Source organism: Ochlerotatus camptorhynchus, unplaced genomic scaffold, assembly GCF_037179485.1.
Source record: "Ochlerotatus camptorhynchus isolate MF236.1 unplaced genomic scaffold, CSIRO-AGI_Acam_v1.1 ptg000434l, whole genome shotgun sequence".
NCBI classification, from domain to species: Eukaryota; Metazoa; Arthropoda; class Insecta; order Diptera; family Culicidae; genus Ochlerotatus; species Ochlerotatus camptorhynchus.
Genome location: NW_027040920.1, coordinates 6325747 through 6345706, shown reverse-complemented (window position 1 = coordinate 6345706; position 19960 = coordinate 6325747). Strand labels below are relative to the sequence as shown.

General features: G+C 42.3%; 1 protein-coding gene and 1 pseudogene across 1 annotated transcript in view; one reads left to right on the top strand and one right to left on the bottom strand.

The window, feature by feature from the left end:
- LOC135711694 (uncharacterized) overlaps positions 1 to 19960 on the bottom strand; it is a 214116-nt gene that overhangs the window by 178702 nt on the left and 15454 nt on the right. The gene's annotated exons all lie outside the window — the stretch shown is intronic.
- On the top strand, positions 12489 to 19933 carry LOC135711604 (zinc finger BED domain-containing protein 5-like; annotated as a pseudogene).

Sequence of the window (19960 nt, the reverse complement as noted above, 5' to 3'; positions counted from 1 at the left end):
ACATAGATCCACAATTATTTCTTAAATTTATTGTCATGTTAGGAAATAAACGTGAAGACATAAATCAATTGATTATTGATTTATGATTTGGATTCCAATTAAAGCTAGCAATTGCTGTTCAATTGAGCAGTGCAGAAACTGAGACCAATAAAAATAAAAAAATATCCATTAAGGCCTCGTCTATATACGGATAATATCAAAAATGAGATTATCATGTGTAACAAAGGTTCTATTCACCTGCCCGGTGGATCAATATGGGTTTTCACTGTGCAATCGAACAATTTTAGTAATTGACCTGCTATGTTCCTGCAAAAACATCCATCATTCAATCCATCAACCTGTTTCAAATTTGTTCTTCACCAACCACTAGAATCGAGCACCAAGTACCCGTCAGGCAGCCAGCCTCTCCGGGAAAATTAAACTACGGCACGAGATCAAGAGGAAGAGATAATGTCGCATGTCGGGACGTCAAAGCTTTTCCAATTTTCCCTCCAATAAATTATACCCGCTTCATTGGGAGGGGTTGAGCCGTACTCGAGCAGCAACAACAACAAGAACCACGAACAACGGCCTCTCCCGGTCGTCAACGATGGGAAGCGAATGAAAAAAGCAATGATTTTCCGTCCCGCCTTCCACGGCAGAGATGGAGGTCTTTGTGTGAAGGATACCCATTGCAGTACAGCAAACGAGGTAAACCTGGGAAAACTGGGGCTTTTTCATCGTATACTTCAGCATCATCATCATCATCATCATCATCATCAACAGCAACGGCAGCATCCAACCGTGATACCTTTGCCCTAGTTTTCAATCAAGATTTGGGTTTTCATACCAATCCACCGCCAATTTTCATTTCAGTTGGAGAAAACGACGACGATGACGACGACGAGCATTGAAGGTATTTTGCTCACGCTATTTGTTTGTGTGTTATAATAAATCTCCGGCCGAAATAATAAACCATGCCATGCAACTCGAGCAGGACCGGCGGGACCGACAGTTATGGAACTAAAAATATCGGAAAGCTGTCAGAAATGTGGATTCGCTCATAAGGAGGGTGTAGAGCTCGGTAAATGATTCTTAAAAATCGGAACCGGGTAGAAGGAATGGAACGAGTATGAGATGTTCGAGTAGGGTTGTCGTGGAGCATAGGTAGTACTTTTTTGATGAAAAAAAAATTTCATAAAATTTCGATTGCATATCACTGGCACGAATCAGCCTCGTCCGGAAAGCACCAGAAATCAAGATTGATCTATTTCGCCCCAGTTGTATCGTTCTTCAGCAGCAGTCGGAACGTTCGTGTACTGCACCGTCAGTAGTAGTAGCTTCCTTCCGCTCATCAATTTTCCGACTGCCTGATGTCTGCTGCTGCTGGATCTGATGAAAAATTAAAAGAAACCGGGGCACGATCCATAGCCGTGTTTTTCCTCTCTCCATCGACCATCGACACACCTCCCCATGAGTCCCCTTTCTACGATCGTGTCTGGCTGTCAGTCCCGAGTGAGTGATTGATATCATCTCGAAGTGCTGTTGGTTGTGGTACTTTCTGATGTCGGTCTGATGCTAGCTGACTTTCCCAGAGACTAACCAGCCATACTCGAATCTTGGTGGTTAAGACCGCTTGCTGATCCAAGTACATACACTCCAAAAAAGTATGTTGTATCGTAAACGGAAGCAAAAGAGAAGGAGGAAGATTTCAAATAGGGTGGCATCACGCGAATATGATTCTGGATGGAAGCGTTCTTTTTGGATGTGAAAGTCTCTAAAATAAAGCTGAGCTAACTATCTTTTTGTGGACTTGCACGTCCATTCTGAATTTGGTGTCCTTTGAGTACGTTCAAAGATTTTTTCCTTGATTTGTTTTCCGTGCTGAGCACCAATTCTACCGACGCCAGGGAGGCAGCTCCCACACCTGGACCAACGGCTGTACGTCCTTTCGAAGGAAGGCTTGATCAGAGATGTTATGCCTCAGAACATCCCGGCGGTGCCGACTGGGATTGAACCCAGGCCTGCTGGGGTGAGAGGTAATCACGCTTACCACTACACCACCGGCGCCACTATCACAGATATTAGTTGAGAACATTGTTAGCCTGTACCATTTTGCTTTCAAATATTAAGTCTCATCTACTCGAAAGTTTGAAATGAATAAAGGTTTTGTTTTGATCACTTAAAACTACTTTCAAAAATCTGCATGAAGTGCATATTTACGTATTCAAGGTTGAACACGAAAAAATCCCGACACATTAAAAACACTGCCATTTAGGCATTTTTTGAATAAAATTTTCACTGAATGAAGCATTGGTTGTCAGGATAAGCTCATTTGTTTACATCATGGCTTCACCGGAGCAAACACTTCGCAATTCGATCCTGCACGCTTGAAACGAAAATCTCTGTCTATACACTCCTGGCAGTTTTTGATCAAATTCCTGTGCCGGAGTTTTATACCCCGGTTGACCAGAAGAGTGCCCGGAAGAATGTAAAATCAAAAATAAAAGTCGAAATTCCCCAAAAAGTTCCTTGTCTGGCAATGAAGCTTTCGTTACTTCTGGAACCATGAACCAGTAAATTTACCAGGAGAAGATCCTACGGAACAGACTTCTGTCTTTTCTGGAGCAGCACGTGGTGTATGCCTATTCTAGCCGGACTTGGCAAGCTGCCACTTCTCAAATTCCACCATACAGTGGTACAGCGAAAATGGCCTCACAGTGGTTCCCAAGGAGATGAATCGGGCCAATACTCCGGAACTAAGGCCAATCGAAGAATACTGTACTATACAGATACTTAAGAAAAATGGTGGAGCTGCAATTTACCTGAAGGATTCCAAGCGGAAATGGAATTTGGCAGCCAAACAAGTGGGAACAAGGCTCGTGTAAAAGAAGATGGGCCGTGTACGAAGAAAAGTTTGAGCAATGGCCTATGGTAAGAAGGAAGACTGAAGCAATGGTCTTACAATAAGCATAATACCTACTTATGTATAGCTGTTACATTGAACTATGACAAATAAATCGCATTTTAAAATCCCAATCAGATTTTCGGGTCCGGATTTTTTCGTGTTCAACCTTTATATGGCTACTATTGAAATTTTTTTTGTTTTCAATTCTTGTGTGATTTGAGGTGTCGTACGACGGGTTTTGATCCAAGTCAGAAACTGACCACTTCCCCGGAGGTATCTAGAACATGTCCGGAACATTCCCGGATGTGGCCAATGTGGTCCTGGGCACTCAGTATGGTTACCATTGTCTTTGTTTACGAGTTTTCATGTGATTTGATGTGTCGCATGGTGGGTTTGGAAATTTGGACGCTTCTAGTCACTCACTAAAAACATGTTCCGGAGATTTCTCTGGAACCAGTGGACCGATTCTAAAAATATTAAATACCATTCATTAGGACCATTGTGTCTCTCATTTGGGAGATGTTACTTCCCATAGTAATTCCGGTTGTATTTCCCATAGTAATTCAAATGGTTTTGCACAGTCAGATTCAGTCAGATTGAAATTTTGAGCAGTTGATCAGGACCCATTTTGGAAACGTTTGAGCACTGTGGAGCAAAAATTCGAAATTGTACATCATTTTAATGTATACTTTTCTTTGTAAGAAGGGTAAAAACCTTTGGATTAACTTTGAAATCTTGAAGACTTGGAATGGTACTTCTAAGGGATTTTGAATTGTTAATTAGATTAGTACTTTGGGATTTCCAGTCAAATTATATGGAGCTGCTTATCCGAGGGAAAGTTCAGACATAAATTCCAGAATGAAAGAAATTTCGAGGATACTGGATGATGGGGATGTTCAGAAATAACTTTGAAAGTTTTGAAGGAACTTCATAAAAGTTCCGAGGCAAGTTCTAACATAACTTCCTTAAAGTTTCTATTGAACTTCAAGAGCGATCCACAAAGAAATACCGTGTAAACTTCTAGCAAAATCTGGGCGAACTTTAAGCAAGTTCCAAGGGAACTATAAAGAAGTTCCAAAGGAACTTAAATGAGAAACTCCGGAGGAACTTCAAGGACGATTCGAATGAATTTCCGGGGAACCTCTAGAAGCTTCCAGGGGAATATAAGGGAAGTTCATGAGGGCTTCAGAGATGTTCCCCGTAATTTAAGGATTCCCCGGATCTTATCTGAAGTTCCCTCGAAACTTATTCGGAGCTCCTTCGGAACTTGTCTGAAGTTCCCTTGGAACTTATATGAAGTTCTCTTGGAACATATCTGAAGTTCCCTTGGAACTTATCTGAAGTTTCCTTGGAACTTATCTGAAGTTCCCTTGGAACTTATCTGAAGTTCCCTTGGAACTTATCTAGTTCCCTTGGAACTTATCTGAAGTTCCCTTGGAAATTATCTGAAGTTCCCTGGGAACTTTTTTGAAGTTCCCTTGTAACTTTTTTGAAGTTCCAGTGGAACTTTTTTGAAATTTCAGTGGAACTTTTTTGAAGTTCCATTGGAACTTTTTTGAAGTTACATGAGAATTTTTTTGAAGTTTCATTGAAACTTTTTGTTTCACAGAACTTCCGAAAAACTCATGGAATTTACGAATGGTTCAAGAAACTTCCGACAAGATCATGGAACTTCTAGCTCAATCAAGGTACTTCCGACAAGTTCTTGGAACTTCTGACTCAATCATGGTGTTTCCGACAAATTCATTGAAAATCCTAAGAGATCACGAAGCTTCCAAGAAGTTCTACAACCGTCTCATCCAACTAGTAAATGAATCTCCGACAAGTTTTCGAAATTTCCAACAAGTTCACGGAACTTCCAACCAACTCATTCGCGGTACTTTCGATAAGTTCATTGAACTTCCAAATACTTCGTGAAACTTCCAAGAAAGTTAAAGGACTTCCAACCAGTGCATGGAATTCCCAACAAGTTTACGAAACTTTCAACAGATTCAAGGGGCTTCCGACATATTCACGGAACTTCCAGCTCAATCAGGGTACTTCTGACAAGTTCATGGAGCTTCTGACTAGTTTGAGGAATTTGCAACAACTTTACAGAGAGTTGGTTGGAAATACTATCTAACACGAAGCTTTAGTGTCGCAGTTGGATTTAATGTATTAGCTAGAGAATGATCTTATAAGAGAGTAGATAGATAGTTCCGTTAGAGTACGGCAGTATGAAAATTGAATAGAAGTTGAAAATGAGCGAAGGGTCTTTAATGCAACAGTACAAAGTCAAACGCACTCTGAAAATCGCAAACTTCGCGTATGCAGTACCATAAAAACACTTTGAACTGTACAGAACTCCTGACAAGTTACTGGAACCTCCAACAAAATCGTGGAACTTCCAAAAAGTTCATTGAACTTCCAACTAGTTCACAAAAGTTCCAACAATTTCAGGAAACTTCCGAAAAGCTCATGGACTTTCTGACAAGTTAACGAAACTTCTAAAAAGTTCACAGTAGTTGCGACAATATCGTGGAACTTTCGGCTCAATAAAAAATACTTTCTACAAGTTCATGGACCTTCTGTCTAGTTCGAGGGATTGCTGATAATTTCACAGAACTCCTGACAACCTCAAGGAGCTTCTGACAAGCTCGTGGAACTTCCAACTCAATCGTGGAACTTCCGACTCAATCGCGGATCTTCCGAATCAATCGCGGAACTTCCGACTCAATCGCGGAACTTCCGACTCAATCGCGAAGCTTCCGACTCAATCGCGGAACTTCCGACTCAATCGCGGAACTTCCGACTCCATTGTGAAACTTCTAACTAGTTCGTGAAATTCCCAAGAAGGCTACAGAACTTCCAACAAGTGCATGGAATTTCCTTACACGTTTACAAATCTTCCACAGATTCACAGAACTACCGACAAACTCACGGTCTTTCTGACTAGTTGACGAAGCTTCCGACAGGTTCATAGATCTTCCGACAAGATCGTGGAGCTTCTAGCTCTATCAAGGTACTTCCTACAAGTTCATGGACCTGCTGACTAGTTCGAGGAACTTCCGGGAACTTCCGGGAACTTCACAGAACTCATAACAAGTTCAAGAAACTTCCAACAAGATCGTGGAACTTCCGACTCAATCGCGGAACTTCCGACAAGTTCATTGGACTTCCAATTAGTTCGCGAAACTTCCAAGAAGGTTACAGAACATCTGACGAGTTAATGGAATTTTCAACAAGCTTACGAAACTTCCAACAAGTTTTCCCAGTTCCGACAGATTCACGGAAATTCCGAAAAACTCATGAAATATCTGACTAGTTCACAAAACTTCCGATACGTTCACAGATCTTCCGACAAGATCATGGAACTTCCAACTCAATCAAGGTACTGCCGACAAGTTCATGGAACTTCTGACTAGTTCGAGGAATTTCCGACAACTTCACAGAACTCCTGACAAGTTCCCGGAACTTCTAACAAAATCGTGGAACTTTTGACTCAATCTCGAATCTTCCAACAAGTTCATTGAACTTCAAACTAGTTCACGTCTCCACTCTACTCGATCCATGACTACACTTCGCCAGCCTAGTGATCCTGTTCGGTCCATTTTCACGGGGTCGACGAAGTGCTCAGCCCACCATAGTCGCCCAATTTTCGCAATGCGGACGATGGATGGCTCTCCCAGCAGCTGGTGCAATTCGAGGTTCATTCGGCTCCTCCACGTTCCGTCATCTATTTGTAATCCACCGTAGATGGTACGCAACACCTTCCGTTCGAAAACACCAATGGCGCTTTGGTCTTGTGGCCGTAGAGGACCACCGGTCTAATCAGCGTCTTGTAGATAGTCAACTTCGTGCGGCGGCGAATTTTATTCGACCGGAGCATCCTCCGGAGTCCAAAGTAGGCACGATTCCCTGCCATAATGTGTCTTTGAATTTCTCTGTTGGTAACATTTTTGGAAGTCACCAGTGGGCCCAAATACACGAACTCATCGACCACCTCGATTTCGTCATCGTCGATCTGAGCTCGGGTGGAAGGCTAACATTGTCGTTCCTAGAACCTCTTCCTCTCGTGTATTTTGTCTTCGATTCGTTGATGGCAAGTCCGATCCGTCTAGCTTCAGCTTTCAGTCAAAGTTCCATGCCATCGTCAATGTCATCGGCGAAGCCAAGAAGTTGGATGGACTTGCTGAAGATCATGCCACTCGTGTCTATCCCAACTCTTCTGTTCACACCTTCTATCGCGACGTTGAATAGCAGACACAAAAGTCCATCACCTTTCCTTAGCCCTTTCCGGGATTCAAAGGGACTCGAGAGTGTCCCCGATACTTGAACAACGCACATCACTCGATCCATCGTCGCCTTGACCAATCGCGTCAGTTTATCCGGAAATCCGTACTCGTGTGTAATCTGCCATAGCTGATCTCGATCGATTGTGTCGTATGCGGATTTGAAATCAATGAACAAATGATGTTTGGGCACGTTGTATTCGTGGCAATTCTGCAGAACCTGTCGAATCGCGAAAATTTGATCCGTGGTAGCGCGGGCACCCATGAATCCCGCCTCTCTAACAAATGCTGACAGTCAGCGGCATAGAATTTGGGAGAGTACCTAGTAGGTGGCGCTCAGCAGTGTGATCGTGCAGTAGTTGCAGCAATCCAACTTGTCGCCCTTTTTGTATATTGGGCATACGACACCTGCTCCTCCGGTAATATCTCCTCCTCCCACATCTTGGCAATTACCCAATGCAGCGATCTAGTCAGAGCTTTACCACCATATTTTAATAGCTCACTTGGTCTACACCAGTTGCTTTGTTGCTTTTCAGCCGACCGATCTCCTCCTCAACTTCTTGAAGATCAGGGGTCGTCTTCTGCGCGTGCTGCAAGGTCTGTTGCCGTGCCAACTTCGTTTCTGCTGCATCACCGTTGATGTGCTCGTCATAGTACTGCTTCCACCTCTCAATCACCTCACACTCGTTCGTGAGAAAGTTACCGTCCAAGTCCTAGCACATATCGGCCTGCGGCAGGTAGCCTTTGCGCGAACTATTTAGCTTCTCGTAGAACTTCCGTGTGTCGTTTACGTGGTACAGATTTTCCATCGCCTCGTGATCTCAGTTTTCATACTAACGCTTCTTCTTTCGGAAAACCGAGTTTTTTTCTGTGCCGCGCTTGTATGTATCGCTCCACATGCAATCTCGTGCGGTGTTGCAGCATTCTCTCCCGTGCTGCATCCTTCTCCTCCACTAACAGTTTAAATTCGCCGTCAAACCATTAATTTCATCGGTCCGGGATCGCAGTACCTAGTGCCACTGCACTATACCTACTATCTATGGCGAAACGGATGTCCCTCCAGCCATTTTCAAGAGTAGCTGCTCTTCCGTAGGTAGTGCAGCTTCAAGGGAAATCCTGGGAAACTCCGGCGTCCCGTAATTGCTCAATGTTGGGCCGCGACGTTCGACTTCCACGGGTGTTATGCACTGTCGAGAGTTTTGAGCGCATGCATACTGCAATTAGGTAGTGGTCCGAATCTATGTTCGCACTGCGGTACGTGCGGACGTTGATAATGTTGGAGAAGAATTTCCCGTCGATTAGAACGTGATCGATTTGGTTTTCTGTGCGTTGGTCAGGTGATCTCTAGGTGGCTTTGTGGATATCCTTGCGAGGGGAAAAGGTACTTTGGACTACCATACCCCGAGAGGCTGCAAAGTTCACGGATCGTTGGCCGTTGTCGTTCGATACGGCATGCAGGCTGGCCCGATTGCTGGTCTTTACATTGCCTGCCGTCCTAGCTGAGCGTTCATGTCACCAAAACGCATGATAGATTAATTCACGTCTAAATCATTGACATGTTTCAATTTTCTGTCAAATATGCCAAAAATAGGCGCTTGTACCCTATATATATGAGTGATTTTTTTTTACTTGGCTTGCCCACTAATTCCTAAATCTTCAAATCTATGCCATGGTCAGAAAATCAAAATTTTTGAATAAAGGTCTTAATTCTTAATCTTTTATTTAATTTGTTCAATAATTAAGGCACAAATGTCTTAAATACTCTACGGAGCCAAGCAATGTTCAATGTTCCTGTAATTTTTATATTTTTCCAGGTATGCGATTTAGCTTTTGCTTCTGCTTTCTACCACTGTCAAAAATATCTCAAATCTTCCATCCAATTTTGCCTTACAAGTGCCGGCTACTTTTCCCCCTTTTCGTAATTTATCTAATTTCTAATTCATCTGATGCCACGATGGCCCTTTGGCATTATTTGTATCTCTGAAGAAACATACGATTCTAAAAATCGTTAGGAGATAAAATTTCTTAGCTAAGCGGTGACATTTAAAAATTAAAACAAAAAACACAAGCGCCTCAAATGCTTTCGAATTTCTCAATAAGAAAACTTGAATATCGGGACGAAAAACAAACGTTTCGTTATAAATCAGAGTACTAGACTGATAAGCCGTACTCAGACATAGTTTTAAATTCTACAGTCGACCTCTACTACACTAATTATAAATCTGAAAAGCGTTATCAACAATCGAGATGGTAAATGAATATTATCCTTCAAATTTGATAGTTTAAGCTTCTTCCTTGTTGCATACATTGGAATAAAAAAATCATATTCAATAATTAAAATTGTACGAAGCAAACCGAAATTAACCTCCTGGCGAAACAGACAGACGGTCGACTATTTATTAAGCAAGTGTCATATCCATCACTTGCAATGCACACCGGATAGAGCGAAAACGCTCGACGTTCCAAAAGGCATTGCAAAATAGCTCCAATTTCTCACCTTTCACCATTTTGTTTTACCATCCACCTTCGTCCCCGAGCTCCCCTCCAAACCTGGTGCAGTGCCATCTGACAGCTAATTAAATGAATTATCAAGGTTGTGGAGCGAATCGCTCTAAATAATTTAGTATTTCCGATTCTCGACTACTGCTGCTACTAGGTAGGGTTGCTTCGACTCACTTCGCTATAAACATAAGTTCATACGAAAAACCACCAGATGATACTTTAAGTTTGAAAAGTTTTTGTTAGACGCATAAAAGCTGTCAATTTTGTTACAATCAGCGATTTTATGATTCGTGAGCGTTCACTCAAAGTGATCACTCACGAATCATAAAATCACTGATTGAGACTCTCATAAAGCGAAATTTAAGAACACATGCTCCTCACTTAGCTCAGTCGGTAAAGGTGCAGCTACAAAGCCAAACCATGATGGAGGTGGCTGGGTTCGATGCCCGGTCCAGTCTAAGTTTTTTTCGGGTTGGAAAACTTCTCGACTTCCCTGGACATAGAGTATGGTTGAACTTGCCACACAATTCTAGATAGAGCTGGAATCAGGGCCAAACAGCTTTTGTAAACTATGACATATCTCGATGATTTCTCAAAAGTCATGACTGTTCCTGGAAAATCGACATCACCATCGAGTAGGGGAAGACTTCCCCTACTCGATGTTGGTTTGGTTTGTGTAGGCGTGCCTTGAATTCCTAGAAATCAATGAGAGAGATCATTGTTTACAAACGCTGTTACGCCCTAATTCCAGCTTTATCTAGAATTATACTAATGATGAAGTCGATGCCTGGAAAGCTCTCAATTAATAACTATGGAAGTGCATCTAGAACACTAAGTTGAGAGCACGCAATAATCTAATATGCGATTAGCAACAAGCTTAAAATGCGAGGAAGAACATATTCTTCTAAATTACAAGAGCAAAATATCGTTATAGCAACATAATATATTTTTCCATAATTCCAAAAAACACTTTTCTTTCACAGCGAAGTGAGTGGAAGCATCCTTGGCTGCTACTGCTGCTGCTGCCGCCGCCGGTGTCTGGTGCTTTTGGTGCATGATGTAGGCTAAAATTAGACAAAAATTTTGCCACCACTTCACAATCAGCTTCCCTTTTGACAGTGATCCCCACCAAACGCCGATGCCCGTCCGAAGCCACGTTCCCTTGGCGGCGGCTTTTTCCGGATAAAATTTTCCGAACCACGGTTGGAATGAATCTTTCATGGATCCGTCCGACGGTTGAGCTGCTGCTGTTCGCTTTTAGTCCGTTTTTCCTGCCCTGGTTTTACAATGACGAAACGCGGTGCAAGAAGTCAAGTGGCTATGCCAGCCGCCCTCAGTGTGAATACATTTTTTCCACATTAATGTAATCCACTTGAACCGTGGGTTTGCCGAACATTTCCGAGGGAACATGAATGGGTGTTTTGTTTTAAAAGTTTAAACTTTTGAATTTTGCATTAGGGAGACTCATGTAAGGTATCTGATAAATAATAAGGCCTTGGATAGCCTAGTCCAGTACTTCCCAAGCTGGGCGCAGCGGCGCCCTGGTGCGCCGCGAAGTTTTCTCAGGTGAGCCGCGGGCTTATTACATGGATAAGAAAAAAAATGTATGTTACAATCCAGCTAGGGAACGTCAATTTTTGAGAATCATTCATGACCAGTGCCGATTATTCAACCATGTAATAAAAAATTCAAAATATCCTCTGTTCACTTCTGTAGTTGAGAAGTGGTCTCAAATATTTTCCCCTGCAATCTACTTTTGCGCATGAACAAACAGATGTAAGCACTGTAAAAATTGTGTAAGAGGAATGCTCTCCTTGATTATCTCTTTAAATTTTGTGGACAGCTAGCTGATGTGTGAAAAGCCTCACGCAACAATCCATTGCACATAGCATGTGTTTTATTCACGCACAATGAGATGCCTCATGTAGATTAAATTCAGTATTTGTTATTTTGTACCAATCTGAATGAAGTGCATTGCAATGCTCGCATGTACTTTACTTAGGTTTGCAGAAAAACAAACGTGGTATGAACTAGTTGTGAATCATGTGATTTACATTATATGTGAACGAAACACATACTATGTGCAATTGATTTTAAGCATGTACTGTGCGTAGCGCAGGTTGCTTTGCGGTGTGACAACGGAGAGAGCAAAGTGCAATGGAAGCTGACCACGGCGGATTACAAAAAAAAACCAACAAACGCGCGCCAAATTTGACACGGAGTAGGGTAGGGCACTACTTCGTCGTAAATAATCGCCCATTTTCGTTCTATCGATCAGAAAATATCAATAATATCAATGATTTCACCATGCACAAAACAATAATCCGTTTGTTCTGATCCGTTAGTTCATAAGCCACAACATGAAGCCTATTGCAGCGCATTGTATGAATATTTACGCTCAATGTTCTCAAAACAAAAGAAGAGCTCCCTGCGAATCTCCCCTTTTCTACGTTTATCCGTAGGACGAAGAAAATCTAATGGCGTTTCAATGCGTAAGGACGGAATTAAAACTCGTAGAACGAATTTAGAATCAAGAAGCAGTATTAGATTTTAAACGATATCTCAACAATTTGTGGCTTTTTATCAAATCCAACGGTACGTCTGGAAAGGTGAATTAATTTAGAAGTCATCTTTGACAGAAATATTCCATTTTTAGTTTAAACTCGTTCAGGAAAGAGAGGTAAAGTGCGCGTTGTTTTTGCTCTAAATTTTTGAAACTCTAGTGAAACTTTTGTTGAAATTTCATTGAACTAAATCAGGTAAGTGGTGCTCAAAAAGAAATAATTGTTTTAGAGTTAAAATAGTGTTTTCCTTTCTTCAGAGTTAACATGAAGCGGTTCCGGATTTCGAAGCAACCAAACGATGGTGGGCAGGTCGACGAAGGTAAGAAACAGGACGACAAAAGAAAAGTGAAGGTCCGGAAATACGACGACAGTTACCTTGAGTTTGGTTTTACGCATAGTGTGGCAAAGGGCCCATGCATTAATTATGTCAAGCTAAATCGAGGAGAAATTTACCCCCCCCCCCCCTCCTATCGTGACGTTTTTCCTATAGCTAATGCATTGCTTGTCACAAAATTTTAGACACCTCCCTCCCCCCTAGAGCGTGACATAATATATGCATCAACCCAAATGGTGAAGATCGTCCACAATGTGTTGTGTGCCTCACATTTCTCTCGGTCGAATCCATGCTTCCCAGCAAGCTGAAACGTCATTTGGAAACCCACCAGCCAAATTTGGTCAACAAGGACGGAGAATATGTCCATCGCAATTGACGGAAAATAAACAGCAACAAGCTTCATTTTCACGACAAACCCACGTTAAAAACAACGCGTTGCTGGCATCGTACAAAGTGGCTTATAGTGTTGCGCAGTGTAAAAAACCGCATTGATCTTGGTTCAACCATGATTGGGGAGCAGGCAAGTCACCAACTGCTGAAGGTACCTGAAGTACCTATTCGCCGAAGGATCGATGACATGGCCAAGGATATCAACTGTCAGCTCGTGGATTTGGTCAAACTCAAAGAATATGCTTTGCAGTTGGATGAAGCCACGGACAACCATGAAAACGCGCACCTGATCTGCTACGTCCGATTCATTCATGAGGTCAACTTTTGTGAAGATTTGCTGTTCTGCAAGCCGATTTCAGGAGGAACATCCGGCGAGGAACTGTTCAAAATACTCAATTCTTACATGGTTTAACATGGCATTCCTTGGAAAAACTGCGTCGGGATCTGCACGGATGGAGCTCGTGTCATGTCAGGTCGTTTCCAAAGATTGCAAGCACGGATTCGCAGTAAAGCTCCGAATGCTGTGAGGACACACTGCATAATTCACTGCGAAGCTTTAGCAGCGGAGTGCCTGACCAAAGATATTAGTGATATCGTGGACACGGTCGTCAAAGTGATTAATTATGTGAAGACTCGACCGATGAAGGCACGGTTTTTCGCAAAACTGTGTGATGAAATGGGGTCAGAGCATTCGAATTTGCTGTTTTACAGCAGTGCTCGATGGTTATTATTTGGGAACTCTCTGATTAGAATTTTCGAACTAAGGAAGGAAATTTATTCGTTCCTAGTTGAGGAAAATCACTTATATGCTGCTAAATTTGACGATCAAGATTTTTTGGCAAAAATCGGATTTCTTACCGAAAACTTAATATTTTTTTATAATTACTTTATTGGTACAGGCTCAACCGAATAAACTTAACAGAGCCGAGTTAACCGTTCCGTTACACATTATTACTGTCTTATATTTAAAGTTAAAGGAACTGGACCGAGTACTAGCAGTTGTCTCGAGGTTAGTTGAGATTTACAATTTTTTGGATGGGAAAAGGAAAGAAGGAGGTTAAAATGTGGTTTACGATACAAATATTTAATTATCCTAAAACATGAAATTATTTCTATTCATCTGGAAAACAAACATTGAGAAAAAAAAATCCATACGTACAAAATACATACTAAACACAAGGTTAATCAAACTAACAATCTAAGGTTAATATTCTTAAAGTAAACATACATGAGTTTCATAAACTCCGGATCGCGTCTAGCCAAAATATCCCGAACTGGAACGTTAAGGTGTCTACCTTGAGCCCGAAGGGAATCATAAAAATGTGATCTGACTCCACGATACTCCTCACAAGACCAAAGGATGTGATCAGCGTCCTGGTAACCTTGTCCACATTCACAGAGATTGCTTTCTCCCAACCCCACACGGAACAAGTGAGCGTTCAGACAATAGTGATTGGACATGAGACGAGACATCACGCGTATGAAGTCTCGACCCAAGTCCAACCCTTTGAACCATGCAAACTTCGACACCTTAGGGATAATTGAATGTAGCCATCGTTCCAAGCTCCCTTCACTCCATTGATGTTGCCAGCTAACGAGCGACTGCTGACGATAAATAGAAAAGCATTCACTATAGGCGATTTGTCGATCATAAATGTCGCCTTCCATAGCGCCCACCTTCGCAAGTGAATCCGCCTTCTCATTGCCCAAAATTGAGCAATGCGAAGGGACCCACGCGAAGGTGATGATGAAAGAGCGCACGGATAAAGCACTAAGCAGCTCTCGTATTTTCAAGAGGAAATACGAGATGTGCCTAGCGGACTCCTCTATTAGAGATCCATCTGTGAAAAACGTTCTTGTAGAATCAACATGGCCAAACTTTGCAGAGTATAATGACGGAGCAATCATAGGACGATGATGCTCTGGAATTCCGCGGATTTCCTGCGTCATAGATAAACCAAAATTCACTGAATTGCTGAAATCGGAGAAGACTACACGATTGGGAATATTTCTTGAAGGGCTGACATCCTGTGTTAAATATAGGTAGTACAAAGTCACAAAACATGTTTGAGGATTTAGCTCCAGAAGCTTCTCAAAGTTTTCGATCACCAGTGGGTTCATTACTTCGCAACGGGTGAGGAGCCGCAGAGATAACTCTGAAAAACGGACGGATAGCGGCAACATGTCCGCCAGCACGTCGAGACTCATAGTATGAGTCGAGTGCATGCATCCTAACGCGATACGAAGACAACGATACTAGATCCGTTCCAGCTTGATGATGTGCGTTTTAGCTGCCGACTGGAAGCAAAAACTACCGTATTCTAAAACCGATAAAATCGTTGTCCTGTACAATGTCAGAAGATCTTGTGGATGGGCTCCCCACCACGTTCCGGTAATTGATCGATGGAAATTGATCCTTAGTTGGCATTTTCGTCTCAGATACTCAATGTGGGATCTCCAGGTGTATTTGGAATCGAACCAGACCCCTAGATATTTGAAAGACATGGAATGAGTGATCGGCTTACCCAAAAGTTGAAGCTTCGGTTGTGCTGGGCTATGCTTCCTAGAAAAAACGACCAACTCAGTTTTCTCCGTGGAGAATTCGATACCTAGCTGAATAGCCCAAGTAGACAAATTGTCCAAGGTATCCTGTAAGGGTCCTTGCAGGTCAACCTCTTTTGGCCCTGTGATAGACATTACGCCGTCATCTGCAAGTTGTCTCAACGTGCAATTGTCACTAAGACAATTGTCAATTTCTCTAACGTAGAAATTGTACAACAGGGGGCTTAAACATGAGCCTTGGGGGAGACCCATGTAGCTAAATCGAAAAGCTGTAGAGTTTCCATGAGAAAAGCTCATATGTTTTTCTGACAGCAAATTGTACAAAAAATTATTCATAAATGGAGACAATCCACAAACGTGGAGTTTCTCTGAAAGAACTTCAACGGATACTGAATCAAAAGCCCCCTTGATATCCAAGAACACAGAAGCCATTTGCTCTTTCTTATCAAAAGCTAACTGAATTTCCGAGGAAAGCAACGTGAGACAGTCGTTCGTTCCCTTGCCCCTACGGAAACCAAATTGAGTATCTGAAAGAAGGTGGTTCGTCTCAACCCATTTGTCGAGGCGAAAAAGAATCATTTTCTCCATAAATTTCCGAATACACGACAGCATCGCGATGGGCCGATACGAATTGTGATCCGACGCGGGTTTATCAGGCTTCTTAATGGCTATCACTCTCACTCGTCTTCAATCGTCGGGAACAATATTGAGCTCCAAGAACTGATTGTACAAGTTCAACATGCGCCTCTTGGCTACGTCTGGGAGGTTTTTCAGCAAGTTGAACTTGATTCTATCAGATCCCGGGGCAGAATTGCCACACGAAAGGAGAGTGAAAAAGGTTGACTGATTTCGTCTACCAAATTGGCCTTGATGAGGCTCTTGAGTTCGCGTTCAAGAGATGTGTATGCTTCAAAATGCTCGCGCGTTCCGCGTTTCCGAAAAAGTTTAAACGCGTCGGACTTTTTACGGTAAACCTCCGTGCATTGTTGATCCCACCAGAGCGATGGTGTTTTCTTACGAATTGACGATCGCGGCACCGGTCATGTTTGAGCTTGAACAAGAAAAAGAGTCACATATTTTGCAGCTTTCCGAAAATATTGCTGCTTTCAAGAAACACCTTTTACTGTGGAAAAACTACATACAAAAAGCAGAGTTTACATGTTTCACGCAGCTCAACTTGTTCTTGCACGAGAATAAAACTGTTATGTCAAAAACGTTAATACATACTTTTCAAGATTTATTAACCAAGTTGTCTTCGGCACTGGACAAATATTTTCCTGTAACTGAGCTGGAAACTAAACTTTGCGTAAAAAATCCAATTGTAGATGTATTTAGTTCCAAAAATTTTCACATCTGAAGAAGTGGAACAGTTCGTCGATTGAAAATCACATAAAAATCAAATTCCAAACATCGTCGCTGGTTGAGTTTTGGAGTCACGCAAAAACGGATTATCCCCTTATCAGCGTGAAAGCTTCACGCGTTTTGATTCCATTTGCAACCTCGTATCTTTGTGAAACAGGATTCTCTGCAGTGGCTGCTATGAAAACCAAATATCGCTCAAAGCTCGATATCGAGACTGAGATTCGTGTAGCAATTTCCCAACTAACTCCGAGATTTGATACGTTGTGCAAAGACAAGCAAATTCAGCCGGCGCATTGAATAGTTTAACCCTGGGAGAGAGAAGCAGATAGCACACACGGAATTCATTGTATACTTGTTGAATAATAAAAAAAAAAACATATAAAAAACAATCTTTTCATTCTCTATGAAGAAATTTGGCCTTCTTTTCTACTTAATATTGGTGGGCCGCGGGTTTTCCAAAAAAAAAAAATCAAAAAGCGCCGCGGTAGCGAAAAGGTTGGAAACCACTGGCCTAGTCAGTAAAGGCACGGTATTATCGAGGTGGAGGCGTCGGGTTCGGAAATATGCTCGACTTCCCTGGGCATAATAGAGTATTATCATAGAGGTAACTATAAGACCAGCAGTTCCCGAAGAAACGTGCTCAACTTTTTGGCTCAGCTCTGGTACTATCTTCGGTCCCAATCCAATCGATGCACCCCTCGAAACATGGGAAAATCTACGAACCCCTCATTTTATCTGTCTAACTTTCATAGCGAATCAAAACAAACATAGTGTAGTACTAGAATTTTGACTAGAATGAAGTACCCTTATAGATTTACTTGGAACCAATAGGCTAGTCAAGTAGTGAGTAAATTTTAAATCGTTAGTTTCCACCGGTATTATTGTGTTTTTCACATAAAATACAAATTCATGCATTGGTTGGAAAATAATGCTCTCAATTAATAACTGTGGAAATCTAAGAACAATAAGTTGAGAGCTGGAAAATGGTTCTCTACAGAAGCGTAAAAGGCCTATTATAAGAAGAAGATCTGATTACTAACAGAAATGGTTCTGTAAAAGTCATTATTTGTATTATATTTTATCAAGATTCCAATGCCTAGAAGATTGGTTAACGAATCCTCAATGAATTCAATTCCTATCACAAGTTTAAACCATTATACACTAGTCGGGCCGGTTGTGGTTAGGTGCATTTGTGGGTGACGATTTTGAAACCACTTCTCTGGACAGGAGCACAAAATGACTAGAAATCTCTTCTAGGCGCACCATCAAGTGTGAAACTAGATATATGCTACAAACAGCCTAGAATGACTCACACACACATACACACACACACACACACACACACACACACACACACACACACACACACACACACACACACACACACACACACACACACACACATACACACGCGCGCGCAGAGAAGACCAAAACCAAATGGCAGCAAATGGTGCGAGTGCGTCCCATAAGTCCTTGCGGTTAGTTTCCACCGACCTAGTTCAACGCAGCTGCTAATGCTTTCCGGCTCATTGGAATTTTGGAATTCGTTCTTCACCGAAACTTCCCGGGAAAATATTTCGCACTCCAACATCCCCGCCCAACCCCCCCGGGGACTGGTGAATGATCGATTTCAAAACAGCTTTGACAAAACCCAGTGGGATTTATTTGCACAATCACACAGGCTCTGACGAAAACCTTATTTTGAGCCCCGTCAGTCACCGCAAGCGCGCAGTCATACCAATTCTACATTTGGCCGACGTACCGGGGGCTAATATCACATAATTCATCTGTCATGTTTCTCGACAGTGTTTTTGCTTTCAATCGCCTTTCATCCGCCGCCGCCGCCACGGCTCTTTTCACAAGTTCCGCGAAATAGAACGAAAGAAAAAAAATCGATCAGACCAACGAGGCTGTATATCACTGATGGGATGGAAAACTGCGCCAATAAACTCTCCGCATCTTTTGAGATTCTTGGATAAATAAACATTAACACTTGACGAGGCGAACTGCTCCAGCATCCCCTCCAAATATCCGATCCTCATCTGAATCTCCCCCTTTGGATGGTCATCCATTCACAGTCATTCGGGCGAGAATTTTAATAGCCTCTCGGAAAACCTTTCAAACAACAACCTCCACCAACATCGCCGATCCTACACAAATTCGCCCAACCGTTGATGGTTTATGCTAAAAACTATCGCTCACTTAAGGCGAGGGCTGACACGCTGGCACTGACTGACCGACTACCCCTGTAGACCACATAGTAGCCACAACGTCGCTCGGTCCGCATCGATTTCGGTTTGTTTAGATCTGGACACCGAGTGTCTTTTAAGGCAGGGCAACAGCTCAAATAAATACTCCGTCAAAGTGGCGAAGACAAACACATGTGTGAGGTTCAGGGAAAACAGGGGGTTGGAATTTGATGTAAAATAAATCACCGAAGGTGGTGATTGGCGGGCGAATTCCATCGACGATGCTGCTTTGATATTTGATTGAAATTGGAAATTTGGTCGGATCTAAGACACTAGTTTAGTATCAGTGCAAAATGGATTCGAAAACCAAAATTCCGTGTCATACTTTTGTTAAGACTTCTTGGCACATTGGTCATACAAAAACCGCTTAAACCATGGTCATTGTTCCTGAATGAATAAAGATTATACTCGAAAAAATGCAACACTTTCTTTTGTGTATAGCTTTTTTACCCACGCAAAATTGATGAAATTTTGAGTAAAACCAGTTTAGAGTGTAATGTTTACAGGTGCAAAAACTCGTCACAATCTGTCAAGTGGTTATGGAGATGGCTTCGACAAAAAATTATGGGAGTGGTGGTGGAAAATCCTGGCCAGTCCCACAGGTGGATCACGAAACAGTTTGGAATCGACAATTCGATTGTGTCTAGTGTGGTAAAATCGTTCAAGGGGACCCAGACAACCCAACGGCGACCTGGCAGTGGAAGAACAGTGAAGACCCCGTGAACGCAAGGAAGGTGAGGGATTACTTCAAGCGCAATCCGAACCTTTCGATTCGGGACGTGGTCGATTCTTCCGTCTGGTTCTTCCAGTAGACAATGAAGCGGGCTGGACTTCATGTC